General features: G+C 41.8%; 1 protein-coding gene across 1 annotated transcript in view; it reads left to right on the top strand.

Moving 5' to 3' along the window:
* Positions 1–21,219, top strand: part of TRAF4 (TNF receptor associated factor 4) — a 50,620-nt gene that overhangs the window by 11,909 nt on the left and 17,492 nt on the right. The window lies entirely within an intron of this gene.

Genomic DNA, 21,219 nt, shown 5'->3' with positions numbered 1-21,219 from the left:
CCCCTCGCTATTTGTGGTCAGATTTATAAGGTTTGTCTATATGTAAGGAGGGATGTTGAACCTCCAGAGTATCGATCTTGTAATGTTACGTGTGAGTAACACTACAATCTTCTCTAATGCCTCAGCGGGATCCACCCATATGCCCCCCAGTTATACACCTCATGCTTAATGTTGTCAGGAAGGAGAGCACTTTCATGCTTTGGTTTGGCTACTGATGTCACCTCCTTAAGACTCTGAGAAGTAGTTTTCCAGTGTGTAATCCTATAAAATGAGCATTCTCAGAAAACTTTTAATGACATTAGAAAGTTTTGACATCAATTCTGTTTCCATTTTTCTTTTGATGTTCTGAAACAAAAATCAATTATATCCTTATATTTTAAATTCCAATGATTGTGATCAGGGGATAAAGCATGTGGTGTCTAGCAGGGAAATTGATGAAATCATAAGCACGTATTAACATGTGGCTTTTGTTGCTGGTTTTACTGCAGATTTACCCATTTCAGGACAATAGGTAGACGCCGTACTCTTTTTTTTTTTTTTTTTTTTTTATTATATATATGTGATAAACACGGCTTGTTCTGACTTTAGTATAAGCATGTACTGTATTTTGTGTGGCCACATGCTTCAGATTTCTGGCAGCATCTTCTATCTATATTGAGCTCCAAATGTCAAGGGGAAAGAATAGGGAAATTGGGTTGGTTTTTCACTTAATCCCTTGCTGCTCTGAAGGATAAGTGCCGTCTGGCATGACTGGCAGCCACTAGTGAGGATGTCTGAATTCTTCTCTGATAATGTTGGGTCGTTTCATGGGAGAGGAGATGAGCCACTGCCAGAAGAATGTGGCATCTACTTTTACCATCACAATGTTGAAAACACATGACCATTGAACCGAGCCCAGTGTGCAGGTGTATGGGAAATCCTGAAGAAACACTGTTGGCCAATTATAATCGTATCACCAACTTTCCCTGGGTCTAGTATAACCTTTATTGTCTAAACTTACTTTTAAATTGATGTCCTAGTGAACGATAACCGAAGAGTCAGTTCTTTTTAGTGCCACAGAAAGGATTTCAGGTGGTTAGCATTTACTCTAAGTGTCCCCTGAAAGGTATCTGCCATGAACCTGGATAGCTACAGTCCAGAAAAGTCAAAAGGTATGTGCACAGGTTGCGGATTTGCTGCGGATCCGCTGCAGATTTGCTAGTGATTTACAGTACAATGTAAATCTATGGAAAAAAAACAACCCGCAGTGTACATGCTGCAGAAAAATCAGCGCGGAAATGCATTGGTTTATTTTCCGCAGCATGTCAATTCTTTGTGTGGATTCCGCAGCGTTTTTACACCTATTCCATTATAGGAATTCCCAGTGTAAAAACGCAGGTGAAATCCACACAAAATCCACAATAAATCCGGAGGAAAAACGCACTGATTTTGACCTGCGGATTCTGCCAAAATAAGCAGATTTCGCGCCGAAAAATACGCACAGCAATCCGCAATGTGTGCACATACCAAAAGCTCTAAATGATGCTGAACGTCAATGCATGAACAAACGCCTACAAATATGCATATATTTTCACACCCACCATGATAACCTTAATGGGTTATTCCCATCACTGAAAGTTATCACCTATCATCTTTTTAAAAAATAACATTATTAGACCGAAAGGTAATTCTGGAAAGTTTGTTCTAGCTTCTACGTGGATTCTGGTTTTGGTTTTTAGTTGCTCTTTAGTTGATCATTTGGTCGAGGAATTTCACTCATCAGGTCTGACCCCTTCGAATATGCAATATTTATTATTTTATTTAATTTACTCACTTATAGAGCTCCATTAATGGCACAGCGCTTTACAAACATCCTGTCCCCTATCAATATGTTTTTGGAGTGTGGGAGGAAACCGGAGAACCCAGAGGAAACCTGTGCAAACTCGGGGAGAAAATACAAACGCCTTGTAGATTTTGTCCTTGAATCTTGCAATAAGCTTTCTGGACACACAATTTAGAACATATTAAAATTCCAGTATCATGGATGAAATTTTCTGAAATCTCACCCGCACACTCCAGCGAAAATCCTCAGTGAATTTTGACAGTCGCTGCTGATTTGCAATCTGCTCCATTTGTATTCTGGATTTCACTTTTTGTAGTGTAACCCATTTATAAATCACTGCAGTTCTTATAGAAGATGTTGTTTGTTTTTTTTCCCCATTTGATCATCAACATTCAACACCATTATTCTTATTGCCAGTACCAAACAATAGTGCAATCCAAGTTTCAGAAAACTCAACCCTACACCCTCCCCACCTACAAATTGTATAGGTGAAGGCTATCGCAGCATGTCACATAAAGAAGCTGGATATTTATTCTCTGCTGCAATGTTGGTGCCCACACTAGAAACTTTGAGGCATTGCATCAACAGGAAAGTTTTGCCCTAACGAACACTTGGTAGCCACTAGTAACCAAGAGCTATGTTTTTGACTGTGTAAATTTGGTGGACCTTCCTGTTGTTGGGCAGTTAGACATACCAGGACACACTAACTACTAATAACTTGGGATTCCTCACCCCCCAAAAAACTTGAGACTTTGTTCTTTTAAAGATGCCTCAAATTCTTCACTCTGCATGGGATTATTAATAGAGGAGAGGACAGTGATGATTAATATGTAGAGGCTTGTTCGTTGTCCGCCGCCTCCTCATATGAAGCAGATTAACCTTTTAGTGTATCTGAAAAATCAAATATTGAAAAGTTGCAATAAAAAACAGTTCCACATTGTAGACTATTTCTCTGTGCAGTGTTTGGATATTTTTAATCACCAGCAATGTCACCCTATAATTCCATCAGCCGTGAATAGACGCAGGCTACAGGCTGTAGCTAGCTGACCGTCATGCTATGGAGATTTTGGGATTCAAGCTCTGAATGCGATCCCTTACTGTTCTGTAGTAAGTTCTCGTTATTACTCCTTGTTATGTTTAAGTTATGAGAAACTGTTCCACCTCAGCAAATATTTTCTCATATTACAAAAGAGTTCATCCACAATCGTACAGGTCTATGTTCTTCTGCTTTTCACCTCTTGGAATCGATGGTGGAGCTTTCGGAAAACTTTGGTGGAGGTCATTACAAATGATCAGTTTTTGAAGGTTACAATTTATAAATGTATTTTTCTATAAGTTATAGGACTATACAGTATGAGGAGCAACCTTCATCTTCAGAATGACCGGACGTCCGTGGTGAATAGAGTAATGCAGGATGAGATGACAGGTTGCATATTCTGGTATATATCACACATTGTGGCAGAATGTCTTAGAAGAGCTGATGAATTGTTAAACTTTAAGTTAATGACCCTCATTTATTTGCCTCTGCTTCCAGGTTCTTTATGTCTAATGGCAATTAGTTAGACCATTCCAAAACTACGTAAGTTAACAAATGAGGTTGTTGAGTTTGGGTTGAGAGACCCACGGCCAGAGTCCATACATCATGGCTCGTGCACGGACTGTGTTCCATGGGCACCTAAAATTAATTGTGTGAATATTCAGTATTAGCAGTGTCTGGAAAAGATGCAATACCATAGATTTACTGCTGGCCAACAAGAAGATAAGCACCATATCTGGGATCCATGTTATACAAGGTCATAGTTGAATTTAGTGATTCTGAAAACACAGTTTTATAATGTTCAATCTCTATTTTGTGACAACATTAGAAAATGTAACTAATAGTAATTGATTAGCTTTTTATTTTATATGCAACCTTCTGACTACACTGATCCATGAAGCCACAATTTCAGTTTTATATGTTTTTTAGCACACAGAATCAGCATCAGCATGATAGATATTACACAGGAGTCCTGAACTGTGTAGAAGTGAATCAAGCTCTGGGGTGAAGTAAAAGACTTGTTAGAATGCTCAGCATGATCTTTCCGTATCTCCCTCTGCTTGTTCCCTCCTCACTACTTTTCTTCATGTAGAGTGTAATGTCTGTCATGTATGAACAAGACAGATTAGAGTGGAGTTTTTATTTCATACTGAATAAGTTCAGGAGACAGGGAAAAGAGGAAGAAGTGGCCCATAAGTGGCAAAGAAAGCTGATTTCTCTGATTAAGATACACTTCAAAGTTTCTTATATTCCCCTGTACTGTTGATACATGCAAAGTTCAATGAAAGTACAGTTCTCTTTTAAGCTTGCTTAAAAATCATCTCACCTGATCAACAGACACTTTCCTTTTTCTTCTGTAAAGACTGTTTATAAGCATTTCTAGAAAATGTAGAGATGATGTCCTTAGTTCACCAAATTACCAAAGCTAAAGGCCTTTTTTTTTAACAGACTGTTTTCAGCCTCATGCATGTATTACTGCTTTGTTTTTTTGTGGAAGCATAGTAGGACTTCCTTAGACATGCACACAGACTTTCATAAGATGGCATGGAACAATTGTGGTATACTCCATTGGATTTCATAGAATCATAAAATGGTAGAATTGAAAGGGACCTCCTGGGTCATCTGATCCAACCCCCTGCAAAGCAGGATTCGCTAAATCATCCCAGACAGATGTCTGTCCAGCCTCAGTTTGAAGACTTCCATGGAAGGAGACCTCACCACCTCTCCTGGCAGCCTGTTCCACTCATTGATCACCCTTGCTGTCAAAAAGTTTTTTTCTAACATCTGATCTGTGTCTCCTCCCATTCACTTTCATCCCATTGCTTCTAGCCTTTCCTTGTGCAAATGAGAATAGTGATGATCCTTCTACAATGTGACAGCCCTTGAGATATTTGTAGAAAGCTATTAAGTCTCTCAATCTTCTCATTTGCAAGCTAATCATTCCCAAATCCTGCAACCGTTCCTCATAGGACGTGGTTTACAGATCGGTCACCGTTCTTCTCTGAACTTGCTCCAGTTTGTTGATGTCTTTTTTAGAATGTGGTGCCCAAAACCGGACACAGTATTCCAGATGAGGTCTGACCAAAGAGGAGTATTTCACATATACAGTTGCATACTGATCTCTCTTTCAAACCACATATCCAAGCCCTTTCCACTTCCTGCCGACTTCAACTCAAAAATATTTCACGGATCCGTACATTCCTCAATCAAGAATCTGCAAAACCCCTAGTCCATGCCCTCATCATCTCCCGCCTTGACTACTGTAACATCCTGCTCTGTGGCCTCCCCTCTAGCACTCTCGCACCCCCCCCCAATCTATTCTTAACTCTGCTGCCCGACTAATCCATCTGTTCCCCCGCCATTCCCCGGCCTCTCCCCTCTGTCAATCCCTGCACTGGCTCCCCATTACCCAAAGACTCCAGTTCAAAACCCTAACCATGACATACAAAGCCATCCACAACCTGAGTCCGTACATCTGTGACCTAGTCTCCCAGTACTTACCTGCACGAAACCTCCGATCCTCACAAGATCTCCTTCTGTACTCCCCTCTTATGTCCTCTTCCCACAATCGCATACAAGATTTCTCCAGCGCATCCCCTCTACTCTGGAACTCTCTACCACAACATATCAGACTCTCGCCTACCTCTCGAAACCTTCAAGCCTACAACTTGCAGTAACCACCGATCCACCAAACCACTGCACGACCAGCTCTACCCTCGCCTACTGTATCCTCACCCATCCCGTTGTAGATTGTGAGCCCTCGCGGGCAGGGTCCTCTCTCATCCTGTACCAGTCGTGACTTGTATTGTATGTATTATGTATACCCCTCCTCACATGTAAAGCGCCATGGAATAAATGGCGCTATAATAATTAATAATAATTTTCCATACATACACCAGTCAACTGAGCCTTAGTGGTGGCATACAAAGTTAGCGCTCTGGACTTTCTGTCCTGTGTGCAGATACCCTAAGTTGCCTCATACACAAGGTAGCTATTGGCCAAATGATGGTTCTACTGATCAATTAGTCAGCAGCTCTCTCCCAACTCCTCCATATACAGGAACGTTTGCTCTGCCGAGCGCTCCTGTGTTTTCTATGAGAGAGTCTCTGACTCCCCTCATGAAAGATTATCTTTCCGAGAACAGTCTGAAATTGGACATGCCAAGTCTTTAGATTTGGATTTTTTCCTGTGTAAACGTTGGCCCATGTTATCAATTTCTAAATCCGGAATATTCCAATTTCTGATTGTTCACCATGGGCATACTTTGAAAGTAAATTTGATGAATATTATTGTAAAATTTGCAGCTAAATCAGTATGTTACATATACGGGTTCTGTACAAATTTATGGCAGAATTTTTTATTTTTTTTTTTGTCTGAGTGGATGTCCCCTAAGACTTCTTTTAGCTTCATTAACATGTACTTGTATCCATTTTTGTAGCACGTACCCATTAGGCTATGCGCCCGCAATCTGAAAGTAGCAGCGCTTTAGACACAGCATACTTTCGCTGCTTCCAAAATGCTGCATTCTCCTGAACGCAGGTATATCCGCATGTGTGCACTGGATTTATTGCATTCAGTACATTCTATTGATTGCATTTCTGTTGCAAGAGAAAATGACCTGCTGTGGTCCTTAAAGGCGCGCTGCATGTCAGTCTCCGTGGGTCATCTGCAGGCGCACATATACGCACAGTGGATATGGGCTTTCTAGAAATCCCATCTACTATGCTGTAACATCTGGCCGCATCTGGCTTGACGCTGCATAAATATGCAGCATCAAAACCGCATCAGTTCCTGATCGTGGGCACATACCCTCATAATCTATGGTGCTATTCACATGTCCGTGTTTTTTTTTTTTTTCACTGTGTGTCTATGCAAAACTCACAAAGATGTGTCTGTTTTGTTTCTGACAGCACGGATGACAAGGGCCAATGCAAGTCTATGGATCTGTGAAAAACATGGATGGCATCAGTGTGCTGCCTGTTTTTAACACTTCAAAGTATGAGAAGCCGTGTAATTTATTTATATATACATTTGTGAAAAACACATGGACCATACACTCATGACCCACTAATCCAGAACACTGATGACGCCGGTACCATTTTTCCACTTGGGTGTATAAACACTGACATGTGAATGAGGCCTTAGTCTGTGTAAATCATTGGTGGGGAACCTCAGGCCCGCGGCCCTTGATGACCTTTTATCCGGGCCCGGGCAGATATCTGGGGACCACCGAACGTGGGCCTCCAGCTGTCTTTCAATGGCCTCCAGCCCATTACTCTTCTTCTTGCTCTGAGCTCATTCACGCAATGCTCACTGCTGAATGCTGAGGTGCGTGCAATGAATGATTACGCTCCTTATGTCAGTGTCGGCATCAGGACTTATTTTGAGGGCAAAGTTAGGACACGATATGTGAGGTCCCCGAATGATGGTATAAATATACAGATGGCCCTTGGCAGAAACAAGGTTCCTCACCCCTGGTGTAAAAAGACGGTACGTCATGACCCTCTTGAACATAGATTATTTCTGGTGGAAGACATGCAATCGTTGAAGTTTTCATGCAGCTGTAATTCTGGCCCCAGACAATGACGATCGTTTGCAATGTTTTTCTAGAAAAATTGAGAGTTTGTGCCTTTATTATTAGTTCTCCTAAGATTGTCCTTGGCTGTACATTGCACAGAGGCATTGGTGTATTGGCTCTTAAGAGATTTTGCCATTAAACAAGGCTCAATAATTATGATGTGTTCTCTGTATTGGATAAGCGGAGGGCTGAGCATAAGAGCTGCCTAACCATTTAGTCAGCCCTCCCCCACCTTTGTCTAGGGCCTGATGAACATCCCCTCTCAATCCCTGACTTCATTAAGTGCCACTTGGCTGACACACAATGGCTGCTGCGCCATGAGTGACGTGGGGAGGAGTTGAATATATACAAGGGATGGAGGGAGGAAGCTTATTTAGCAGCTGCTCCTCATATTGCTGCCTGTGCACGTGTGCACTAATACCCCCAGCTCACCCATCGGCTCTTTATACTCACTTGTCACTCTGATTAATACATTTCCGCACATTTGTCTGAGATTGTGCATCAGGGTGGGAGTATTATATTTCGCTGGTTCAGCACAAACACACTTCTATCTTTTCACACTTGTGTTCTTAGAAAAAAAAGACCAGAAGGAAAGAGGATTTCAGATCTCCACAAATATTCTACTTGAGGGAGCCAACCCTACAACGCCTAGACAGATTTACTATCTGGGAGTCCACGAAAGCTGGGTAATGTGAACGTTTCTTTGTTCTCTACCCTGGCTTTAGGTCAAGAAAATGCATTAAAAAAAAAAAATAATAATTCAGCATTTTTGTTGCTTTTTTTGCACTTTAGTTGATTTTTTTTCTATATTTTTTTTTTTTTAGTATCTGCACGTTTTATTGTATTTTAGTCACGTACGTCATTGATAATGTGAATTCTAGACTCCTTGTAGATTGATAGCGTCTGTAATGTCAGAAATGCACCAGAAAAACTCAAGTCACACTGTGACTCACGTTATTTTTTTAAAAAGTGAAAAAAGAAACGCAGATCTGTGGATGAAATAACACAATGCATAGAGCATGCTACAATTTTAATAAAACTCGCAAGTAAATTTATAAAAAAAAAAAAAAGGCGTGTAAAGAAATGACAGATGTGTCCTGCAGTCATGTTTTCTTATTGACTCCAGTCAACATCTGTCTGCGGCGTGTTTTGCAAAAAAAATGCATTAAAATGCTTTTACGTCACTACGCGGATCCACCGGTACTCACAGATTTCTACATTCTCATTGTAAGAATAATTTAAAATTCAGTTTTAGGTGTAAAATTTGGTAATGTATCATGGCACACAAGCAAATTCTCTTGGGCCTTGTGTGTGCAGGTATCGATGGACCATGATGAGCTTGCTTCATTGCCTGTCAGCTATGATATGAGCATGGAAGAAGCATCGCAGCAAGAGACTGGCCACACGCCGCTCCACAAGAATGTCTCATGAAATGTAGACGCTTATTCTATTCAATTTTCGGCTCGTGAATTTTCCATCCAGGAGGTAGAGTGTGGGCTCTTTTCTTTTTCATTCTGATTATACACTGGGGCAATTTAAATTTCCCATAGGAATTGTCTGGTATAATTACATGTAGGCTCGCCTCAGGAAACCGCCCAGAAGGTCAGAGAGCGGGAAACGCCATGTAAAGATAACCAGCCACATAGTCTTTACAACCGAGCTTCTGAAAATGACACCATAGCCTATGGGGAAAACTGCCTGGCTCTGATTTTATATTAATCCCACACGGCACAGATCTGAAACCCTCCTCTCCTATTCTCTGGCTGCGTGCAGCAAGCGTGGGGAGCAGGCCCTGTCTTGTGCAAGCCTCAAGTGTTGAATGAGAGCGTGAGGAGCACAGGAGAGACCTGCTCGTACCTGCCCCAATATCTGCAAGGAACTTGACATTGATACACATGGATGCACGTTATTCTTCTGAATGTCTCTGTAGAGGAACCAAGGTGACTTCATGTTCTCGCTGACATTGTGTGCAGTCTAGAAGAAGCCAAAGCCGTGCCTCAGTCATTCAGCTGAGGACTTTATGGTTCCTTTACTGCCGTCTCACCATAACCTTAGTAATCATCCTATCTTACCGTCTCATTCACAATCTCTGTTCTTGGTGGTAAACAAGGAAGGATATAGATGGTTTTTGTTCAAGAATCCATTGAGGCCAAACCGTAATGACGTGAGCAGAGGCAAGCCAGTGTCTGCAGGAAGCAAATATTGAAAATATACAATGTCGGCTCCGAGATGATTGTGCTGCAAAATATACGTGGTTGGTGGCTACTGAGAAATTATGATGGTGTAACACAGTTGTCAGACTGAATAACAGATGCGTGAAATACAAGAGGCAAACATCTCGTTCTCTGTATTTCTCCGGTTTCTATCAAATCAGACAAAATAATCAGATGACGTATGTACGGAGCGAAGTGATAACTCTTCACTTTCTAATGGGAAAGTAATTATCGCCCACAGTAAGGTATCCTAGAGCCCTAACTGTAGAAGCAATGGTGGAGCACTTGATGGTGCATGATACCAGACACGTGGAGTCCCCGTGGCTTGTGCCTTATACATAAGCGCTCATTCAGATGTCAGGGATTTTTCTTGCATGCAAAAAAAAATCTTCCACATTTCATCATCGTTTTTGATCAGAGTTTGGTCCGTGTGCTAGTTTTTACCATCAGAGTATCATCAGTTTTTTTCCTCATATGCCAAAAAAATGACAGCACTTCTCATATCAAATAACTAACGTGTTGTCAAATTCTTTTTTTTTTTTTAAGGACTCAAACTTAAATTTGCAAGTTTGATGTCCAATTTTGATCCAAATCGCACGTTTCCTTTTTTTTATCTGCATACCACTTGGTCTGCAAAAATCCTTGCACTTGTGAGCAGCCACATAGGCTATTATAAGTACGAGTTGGATCTCTGAAACATAGATAGCACTTGTATGTTAAAATCTGATGTCTTGAGGCAGAGTTTCCTGCCCATCACATTGTATCAGTGGGTCAGTTGTCAGCCCCTTGAGCTTCCTATTGTAAATAGGAGCAGGAGCTATCCAGCATTAAAGGGAGCCTGTCAGGTACCCCATGGCCTCCAACCCAACAAGATTCACCAATGTATAATTAATCCAGGTACGGACTGGGGCTGATATTCAGCCCCGGCATTTGAAATCACACAGGCCCATGCTGTCCCCGTCCCCAAGCACCAGATGGGATATATTACTAATATTACCCTGGATGGAGGAAAGGAAGATTTACTACAAGACTAATATTTCTAATGATACCTGTGGCCTGCTGGGGTAAGTGACCTTGTGCTCTGTCACAACTCTTAACAGTATTGGTGTCTTGAAAACACGGATTCTGTTAACAACTTAGCAGACATGGCGGCCCACAACCAGACAGGCCCTTCTGGCATTTGCCAGATGGCCAGTCCAGCCCTGATCTGTATAACGTTGTTCAGTTAAATGTTTTAAAAAAAGCAGTTATAATGTCCCCGTTTCCTATGTTAATTAGGGCTTTGATTAATCGATGGGGTGTAAAGGGCCTGTCACACTAAGCGATATCGCTAGCAATATCGCTATAACGTCACTGGTTTTTGTGACGTAGCAGCGATATTGCTAGCGATATCGCTATGTCTGATACTTACCTCCGACCGCTCCCCCGCTGGTTATCGCGGATCACGCGAGAACGTCCTGGGCCGTTTCTTGTCGTCAGCTTCCTGCTGGGCTTCCTGCTGTGGAGACGAGCGACGCGTGGACGCGGGCGGGAGGACGTCAGGATCGCCTCGTCTGACAGGTAAGTAGCGACCCCCACCCCTGCGATGTCGCTGGTGAGATCTGCCTGTGTGGCAGCTCACTAGCGACCACTTAGCGATGTATCAGCGATCCTGACCGCGTCATATCGCGGGTCGGGATCGCTGGTGCATCGCTAAGTGTGACAGTACCTTTAGTGTCCCCAGACTAGTCAGCCGTCTTTCCATGTTATCACGTTAGTCAAAGATCTAATTTTCATAGGAAACGGGAACGTTAAATGCTTTTTTAAAACATTTATTTATTGTTATACAGGGCTGGATAGGCAGGGAGTTTACTTATGCATACGTGAAGGCTGGAGGGCATGGGGGACCCTGACAGGTTCCCTTTAAATATGGAACAGATGAGCACTTGTGCATGTTCTGTGCATTTGGGAAAACGCTCGTGGACTAGCCGATCGACTGTGATTGGTCAAAGTGCTGTCCACAGACCGTGATGTTAGGACCGGCCACAGTGTCTTGAAGCAGCCTCACATAAAACCGGCCTCAAAAATCCAATTTATAACACATTCAGGTAACTTGTAACGCTTATGTTCCTTTGTTCGACAGTGAGTGCGTAATTTGTTGTTTTATTTCCGCGCTGCGTTCCTTTCATTATGGGAGTTGGGATGGCTTCAGGCCGGGTATTTGTGTGCCATACACCTGATGACTTTATAGTGTTGTGTCGTAGCCATGTATTACTATATGCAAAGCCAAAATCTTACCCAAGAATGCAAATGCATTTTACCAAAATCTCATGGCAATTTTTTTGCTAAAATTGGTGTTTTTTCCCTGAACCACACTCCAAAACCTCCTACGTGTAAGCAGCATTTAATGAAGAACAATAGATCCAGGTTTATTGCAGAAACACAAACTGGCAAGGTATGCTAATGGGCGCCTCCTGGCCTGCCTGTTTTGCATAGGTTGTAGTTCCTCGCCATGAGCGCGGTCTGCCTAGCAACAGATGGTGTGGCCCTGCTGACATCTGTCTGCTCTGAGTAGGTGTAAGGAGCAGACCTAGGCTTTGTTCTGAATTCTGCGCTCAAACAAAGAACATGATTATTATTTTTGTGTTTAATAAATGCGCAAATAACCATTTTTACACTCTTCGATTTTATGACATCTGCATGCATTAGTGTTGCAGCGCGTGCGGTGAATGATTCCTAGTACTCAGATTTGGTCATACTGCTGACTGCTATTTAATTGTAGTAGAATAGTCGCTCAGTTTCAGTCTCCCCAGAGTGAAGACATGAGGGAAGATGTGGGACGTGTAAAGTGATCCTCGGTATCATGTTAATTTCACTGAGAGATCTTGCAGGTCTGTGTTCTTGCAATATGTCGCTCCCTTCTGTGTCTGTGCCGAGGTCAAAGGGGCAGTATCACTGAAACTCGCACTAATGGCAGATGCACACCATTTGTTTCTTTACAAGCATCAGTTTTTGAGTGCAAATTTTTTTTTTTAACAGTTTTCTTAAAAAATAAATGCAGCAAATATGATATTCTGACATATCCGCAATACATGCGAGAACATCACGCTGTCATCTCACACCACTGCTGATTTCCATTTGCGGACACACAAACCCCTTTGGCACTACACGGAGGTTACTGTTATTGGAAACCAGACACTACAATCTAACCCAAGGGCGCTCCGGATCAATTTGCATGTACTTGTTCACTTGTGACCCCTACCAACAAATCTGAGTTCAGCTGTGATTTTCTAAACTGCACTGAGTACACAAATTGTTAATACGACACTATACAGGAAATGGGCATATACAATATGGAATAAGGGCCCGGCTTCACTGCGGTATAATGCATCACGGATATCATTCTGTGCGTAGATTTCAGTGTCTCTGAACTCACAGCATGGTCACCTGCAGTTTTGTGAAATCTCATCGCTATAGACTAACGATAAATGCTATTATGCATTGCAATCTATCATGAGTGCAATGATCTTTATGGGTACTATTACAGCAGAGCATAACCTTATAATGGAGGTAATTTCTCCATAAGTTATTAAAAGCATTGTCTAACTAAAAAAAAAATGCAGAAGCAACGTATAATGTAATTCCACGAATGACTGAGTGTAAAAGCCATCCGACAGAGACAAGGTGTAACCAGTCTGGACGGTCCTATCCTATAGTATTATTAATATACGATAGGAGGACCGTCCCAAATGGGTACACCTTGACGTTGGTACGATGGCTTTTACTTTTTATTTTTAATTGAAAATCATGTTTATTAAGTGCCCTAAGTTTATATGCACTATTGCTTTTTACTTACAGCAGGGTATACGTTCATTTTGTTTCTATCTTAAGTTTTGTCTGTTTAATGGCGAGTGTGAACATGCTCATACACATTGCATGTATAACAACTTGTATTCAAGCTCAATTCTTTATTTTTTTTTATTTCTTTTTTATTAGTTAGCAAAGCTGCATTAACCATTTATGACCGCAGCCATTTAAACCGTATAAAAGCAGATCGGCAGGCGATTAATGGACTTTTTAGACAGGCTGACCACAATTCTGTGCACACAGAGCAATCGTTAATGTAATCGTTCTGTGCACATAGAATATCATTGTTATTGGTAGCACATCTCCTGTTTTCACAGGGCATACCGGTAGTTTCAATGCCAGCCTGAACAATCCAGTTACCCAATGAACGGGCGTTTTGCTCGCTCCTCAGATCAGATAATTGCTGGCACCATTATACAAACCGAAAATTGGCGAATAAGCGTTTATAAAAACACTTCTTCCCACATAATGGCTCGTGTAGATGGGCCTTTAGGATGACTTTCTAATTATTTTTGGTTAGGCATCAATGGGAAAATTAGATGACCGATTGCCCATGCAACCAAACACATTCCCAGAGGTGGCCCTACCGCTTTTAGTCATTAGTTGCACTTCCCACTGTGCTTGCCTAATGGAGGCGTACGGTATGTATGTTATAGTTGGCAATATCCATGTCTGGTGTCAGAACCATAATCAGTGTCTGTATGACCAGTTTAATTACTGCATTTACTTAATACAATCTAAATTTAACAGCCATTAACTATAACACACCAGTCTGGATGAAGCTGGCACCAGTCATTTCTAAGACCCACTCCTCAAATCCCATTTTTTTATGTCTTATCAGCTAGGTTTAATGGCTCCATTCACTACTCCAGTCAAGATATCGTCTGCGAACAATAGTCTTCTGACTTCTGGATAAAACGTTTGTTTTTTTTTTTAATCCTAATGCAGTTTAACTCCGTTTCAAAGCAAACTACTGCTGTCGCCTGCGACCGCAAATATCCTGGCCAAATCTTCCAGATAGGAGCTGTCAGATGTTGGCAGGTAGTGGCAGACTTGTCTTCTCCTCCGCTGCAAGAGAACAGAATCTCCTTATTATTCTAGTGCCCCCATATAACCCTGACCATGGGAAATACTGTCTGCTGGAAACGTGGAGGTGAGTCTGAAGGAAATGTGCACGTTTCATCTGCCACATAACAATACAGCACTTTCTCCGGAGGGGGCGTGCAGAATTCTGCTGCTTATCTTGTATGTATGGGAAGAAGTGGTGTGAGGACTGAAATGGAGTTGCTGACCTTGCTCTGCGGGTTATTATACGCCATTATTGATCAGGGACAATAAAAAGGACAAAATAACATTTGCAACAGTGGTCATGTGGAACCAGAAGTCCCCAGCAAATGTATGTGTGTGTGTATATATATATGATACAGGAAAGATGTATATCTTTGTACCGTGTTAGCCAGTAGATAGAAAAATATTCAGGATTGAGAGTCCTCAGTAGTTGATACCTTTTAATGGCTAACTGAAAAGATGGTAATACATGAGTAGTCTCGAAAGCTTGCAATGTATTACCATCTTTTCAGTTAGCCATTAAAAGGTATCAACTACTGAGGACTCTCAATCCTGAATATTTTTCTATATATATATGATGTTATATATGGCAGCGTGCCTCCTCCGGACTGTGATTGACCGTAATTTTTATAGCAAATTATACTATTCTTTATAATAACTACTGGTTATAGGAAAACGCTTAGATCTCTGAGAAAACCTCACCATGAAGTGAACACGTGGCGAGCTCCATTTCAGGAGCTGGATTTCCTAATAAAAGTGTTGCAATAAAAAAAAAAATTCCTACCCAAACCTTACCACGTGCAGCCATTTATATACAGTTGTGGCCAAAAGTATTGACACCCCTGCAATTTTGTCAGATAATACTCAGTTTCTTCCTGAAAATGATTGCAAACACATTCTTTGGTATTATCTTCATTTAATTTGTCTTAAATGAAAAAACACAAAAGAGAATGAAGCAAAAAGCAAAACATTGATCATTTCACACAAAACTCCAAAAATGGGCCAGACAAAAGTATTGGCACCCTCAGCCTAATACTTGGTTGCACAACCTTTAGCCAAAATAACTGCGACCAACCACTTCCGGTAACCATCAATGAGTTTCTTACAATGCTCTTCTGGAATTTTAGACCATTCTTCTTTGGCAAACTGCTCCAGGTCCCTGATATTTGAAGGGTGCCTTCTCCAAACTGCCATTTTTAGATCTCTCCACAGGTGTTCTATGGGATTCAGGTCTGGACTCATTGCTGGCCACCTTAGAAGTCTCCAGTGCTTTCTCTCAAACCATTTTCTAGTGCTTTTTGAAGTGTGTTTTGGGTCATTGTCCTGCTGGAAGACCCATGACCTCTGAGGGAGACCCAGCTTTCTCACACTGGGCCCTACATTATGCTGCAAAATTTGTTGGTAGTCTTCAGACTTCATAATGCCATGCACACGGTCAAGCAGTCCAGTGCCAGAGGCAGCAAAGCAACCCCAAAACATCAGGGAACCTCCGCCATGTTTGACTGTAGGGACCGTGTTTTTTTTTCTTTGAATGCCTCTTTTTTTCTCCTGTAAACTCTATGTTGATGCCTTTGCCCAAAAAGCTCTACTTTTGTCTCATCTGACCAGAGAACATTCTTTCAAAATGTTTTAGGCTTTTTCAGGTAAGTTTTGGCAAAATCCAGCCTGGCTTTTTTATGTCTCTGGGTAAGAAGTGGGGTCTTCCTGGGTCTCCTACCATACAGTGCCTTTTCGTTCAGACGCCGATGGATAGTACGGGTTGACACTGTTGTACCCTCGGACTGCAGAGCAGCTTGAACTTGTTTGGATGTTAGTCGAGGTTCTTTATCCAACATCTGCACAATCTTGCGTTGAAATCTCTTGTCAATTTTTCTTTTCCGTCCACATCTAGGGAGGTTAGCCACAGTGCCATGGGCTTTAAACTTCTTGATGACACTGCGCACGGTAGACACAGGAACATTCAGGTCTTTGGAGATGGATTTGTAGCCTTGAGATTGCTCATGCTTCCTCACAATTTGGTTTCTCAAGTCCTCAGACAGTTCTTTGGTCTTCTTTGTTTTCTCCATGCTCGATGTGGTACACACAAGGACACAGGACAGAGGTTGAGTCAACTTTAATCCATGTCAACTGGCTGCAAGTGTGATTTAGTTATTGCCAACACCTGTTAGGTGCCACAGGTAAGTTACAGGTGCTGTTAATTACACAAATTAGAGAAGCATCACATGATTTTTCGAACAGTGCCAATACTTTTGTCCACCCTCTTTTTATGTATGGTGTGGAATTATATCCAATTTGGCTTTAGGACAATTCTTTTTGTGTTTTTTTTCATTTAAGACAAACTAAATGAAGATAATAATAACAAAGAATTTGTGTTTGCAATCATTTTCAGGAAGAAACTGAGTATTATCTGACAAAATTGCAGGGGTGTCAATACTTTTGGCCAAAACTGTAGTCATACAATTTGCAAATGGCTCTTTTTAAAAAGAAAAGCAGTCATTGCTTTGTATCAGGCCATATCCTCTAGAGAAGAGCAAAAAGATCCCTGGTGCGGTGTCCGGACGTCTCTGCAGCTTGCTAGGGCCCCGCTGCTTACGTCATGTCCGGGCCTCACACGTCGTCATGACATCACGGGGTCCTGGTAAGCAGCAGAAGTGCTCAGGATCCACCATGGAGGATTACGTGGAGCAGAATTGAACACTGGCTGGTCTAGCTGCTATGGAGGACTGACCTGGACATCGGACCAGGGTAGTTCAAATGTTTTTGCTCATCTCTTAATATAAACGTAAAAAACTGCCCTAGTGTACAATAATTGTGTAATATAATGAAAAAAATAAGAGGACTTCAAGGACATGGAGTCTTATCTACGAACAAAAGGCTGTATGAGCAGGGTTTTTTTTCCAAATAATTCCTGTTCAAACTTGTCTTAAGAGTCCAGTGGGCGGTCTTTGTGATTGACAGTCTTTGATGTATGTGCGTGCATACAGAGATGGCTCTTGATCAATGCGTAGAACCTTCCACCAGACTCCTAATACGCAGACATTAAAATAAATAAAATACAATACGATGCTCAGTCTAAGGCCACATTCACACATTCAGTGTTTGGTCAGTATTTTACATCAGTGCCAAAACCAGGAGTGGGTGATAAATACAGAAGTGGTGACGTGTTTCTATTATACTTTTCCTCTGATTGTTCCACTCACTACGTGTGAACGTGGCCTAAAAGCAAGTGTAGTTAGGGTGGGCTAGGGTAGTAATGGGATCATCCATGAAGACTGGGGATCACTGGTGACTGAGCCAACAAGTATATCTGTCCAGATTTGTGTAAATGTATGCTATAGGGGGTTTTACACATAGCGATATCGCTAGCAATATCGCTAAAACGTCACTGATTTTGTGACGTTATAGCGATATTGCTAGCGATATCGCTATGTGTGATACTTACCTCCGACCGGCTCCCCCGCTGTCCATCGCTGATCGCGCGAGATCGGGCGGCTCCATTTCTCGTCGTCTGCTTCCTGCTGGGGCTTCCTGCTGTGACGACAAGCGACGCTGGACGCGGACGGGAGGACATCAGGATGGCTGTGTGGGAAAGGTGAGTATCGTGCGCTGCGTCGCTGCTGCATCGCTGTGAGATCTTTCTGTGTGAAAGCTCACTAGCGATCATTTAGCGATGCACCAGCGATCCTGACCGGGTCGGATCGCTGGTCGGATCGCTGGTGCATCGCTAAATGTAAAAGGGCCTTTAGGTGTTCCTATGGGAGAAGGGAACATAGATTACAGATGTCCTTGGCTTTTTCCCAGATGAGTCCTATTGTCACATAAGGAAGCAGCCGCATTATAAAGTGGTTGGTGCGGAGGTGTGAAGACAGATCATGGTAATTGCACAATATTGTAATGAGTGTCATCAGACTTATCTTGCCAAACAAATAAATCCCTCACTTCTGTAATGGATCACACACAGGCTGATGTAACTGGATCTGTTAGGACAGCATTAGAGCCCTTTTTTCAAATACATCTGGAACATAAGAGCTTCACGCAACACGTAGATGTATCGCTAGACCTTAAAGGTGGTGTCCCCTTTTTAGAAAACTTTTCCTGATATATGTACATTTCTTTGTAAAAAAAACAAACAAACTGAGTATGACTTACCTCTCGGGGTCCAGCGCAGTGTCTCCTCCACAGCCTTGGTTTCTGTTATTTGGCTGCAGCAATGACATCGCTGCAGCCAATCACCAACCTTGCCGGCTGTGTCCTGTAGACGACTTGAGCTGATCAGATCTGCTGAATCGCTGATCGTCTGCAGCGTGATGTCAGCGATCTGTACGCAAATACCAGAGACCAGGGGCAGAGACGCAATGCTGGACCCCAGGATCATAAATAGTTTATTTTTTTACAACCAGTTGTACATACCCCCGGGATAAGTTTTCTAATAGAGGAGAACCCCTTTCAAAACAAATAAATGTGAAATGCCAATACATTACACTTGCAGAATAGAGCTAAATGCAATGTTTCCACCCTTATAATTATTGCGCAAACATCAGTTGCTTACATAACACCACAGTCTAATGGTTGGCAAATATGCCACCCGGGCAGCTCTTACATAGGATCACATGGAACTGCTGCGGGGCTTTTCGAAAATAGAACAATGGGTGTTTAATATAAGGTGACCTGTTTATTTATAAGGGCTATTAATAACAATCACATACATATATGCAACAGCATAAAAGCTTAGAAATTATGATGCGTTCACGTCTGTATTGGAGGCTCTGGTTCAAGATTTTCTGTTATGTTTTTTACAGCACAATGCTGGACATCATGACGTAACGGACACCATTATAGTCAATGGGGTCTTTGGGTACCAATTGGTGCTCAACATGTGACAAATCGGGACAACAATTACAGTAAATTTTGTCGATCTGCTCTTATGATGGAATAGAAGTGACTAACGCAGATGTCACTGAGCCTAAAGGAGGTTTATGGTTTACACTTATATATATTTTTTTCTTCATTACCTCCAGCCAGAGTATGAGTTTTTACATCTCGAGGGAAATATTTAATTCTTTATTTTTTTTTTTTAATTAACATGGCCCTGACACACACTGTGATACAATGGTTATTTCAGATACAGTTAGGTCCATATATATTTGGACAGAGACAACATTTTTCTAATTTTGGTTCTAGACATTACCACAATGAATTTTAAACAAAACAATTGAGATGCAGTTGAACATCAGACTTTCAGCTTTCATTTGCGGGTATCCACATTAAAATTGGATGAAGGGTTTAGGAGTTTCAGCTCCTTAACATGTGCCACCCTGTTTTTAAAGGGACCAAAAGTAATTGGACAATTGACTCCAAGGCTATTTCATGGACAGGTGTGGGCAATCCCTTCGTTTTGTCATTCTCAATTAAGCAGATAAAAGGCCTGGAGTTGATTTGAGGTGTGGTGCTTGCATTTGGAAGGTTTTGCTGTGAAGGAAACAAGCGGTCAAAGGAGCTCTCCATGCAGGTGAAACAAGCCATCCTTAAGCTGCAAAAACAGAAAAAACCCATCTGAGAAATGGCTACAACATTAGGAGTGGCAAAATCTACAGTTTGGTACATCCTGAGAAAGAAAGAAAGCACTGGTGAACTCATTAGTGCAAAAAGACCTGGGCGCCCACTGAAGACAACAGTGGTGGATGATCGCAGAATAATCTCCATGGTGAAGAGAAACCCCTTCACAACAGCCAACCAAGTGAACAACACTCTCCAGGAGGTAGGCGTATCAATATCCAAATCTACCATAAAGAGAAGACTGCATGAAAGTAAATACAGAGGGTTCACTGCACGGTGCAAGCCACTCATAAGCATCAAGAATAAAAAGGCTAGACTGGACTTTGCTAAAAAAAAACATCTAAAAAAGCCAGCACAGTTCTGGAAGAACATTCTTTGGACAGATGAAACCAAGATCAACCTCTACCAGAATGATGGAAAGAGAAAAGTATGGCGAAGGCGTGGTACAGCTCCTGATCCAAAGCATAACACATCATCTGTAAAACACGGTGGAGGCAGTGTGATGACTTGGGCATGCATGGCTGCCAGTGACACTGGGTCACTAGTGTTTATTGATGATGTGACACAGGACAGAAGCAGCCGAATGAATTCTGAGGTATTCAGAGCCATACTGTGTGCTCAGATCCAGCCAAATGCAGCCAGACTGATTGGTCGTCGTTTACAGATAGACAATGACCCAAAACATAAAGCCAAAGCAACCCAGGAGTTTATTAAAGCAAAGAAGTGGAATATTCTTGAATGGCCAAGTCAGTCACCTGATCTCAACCCAATTGAGCATGCATTTCACTTGTTAAAGACTAAATTTCAGACAGGCCCACAAACAAAAAGAAACTGAAAACCACCGCAGTGAAGGCCTGGCAGAGCATCAAAAAGGAGGAAACACAGCGTCTGGTGATGTCCATGAGTTCAAGACTTCAGCCAGTCATTGCCAACAAAGGGTTTTCAACCAAGTACTAGAAATGAACATTTTATTTACAATTATTTAATCTGTCCAATTACTTTTGGTCCCTTTAAAAACAGGGTGGCACATGTTAAGGAGCTGGAACTCCTAAACCCTTCATCCAATTTCCTCAAATGAAAGGTGAAAGTCTGAACTTCA

Source organism: Dendrobates tinctorius, unplaced genomic scaffold (genome assembly GCF_039654945.1).
Source record: "Dendrobates tinctorius isolate UK_male_01 unplaced genomic scaffold, ASM3965494v1 ptg000016l, whole genome shotgun sequence".
Classification (NCBI taxonomy): domain Eukaryota; kingdom Metazoa; phylum Chordata; class Amphibia; order Anura; family Dendrobatidae; genus Dendrobates; species Dendrobates tinctorius.
This window is presented reverse-complemented; position numbering and strand designations above follow the sequence as displayed.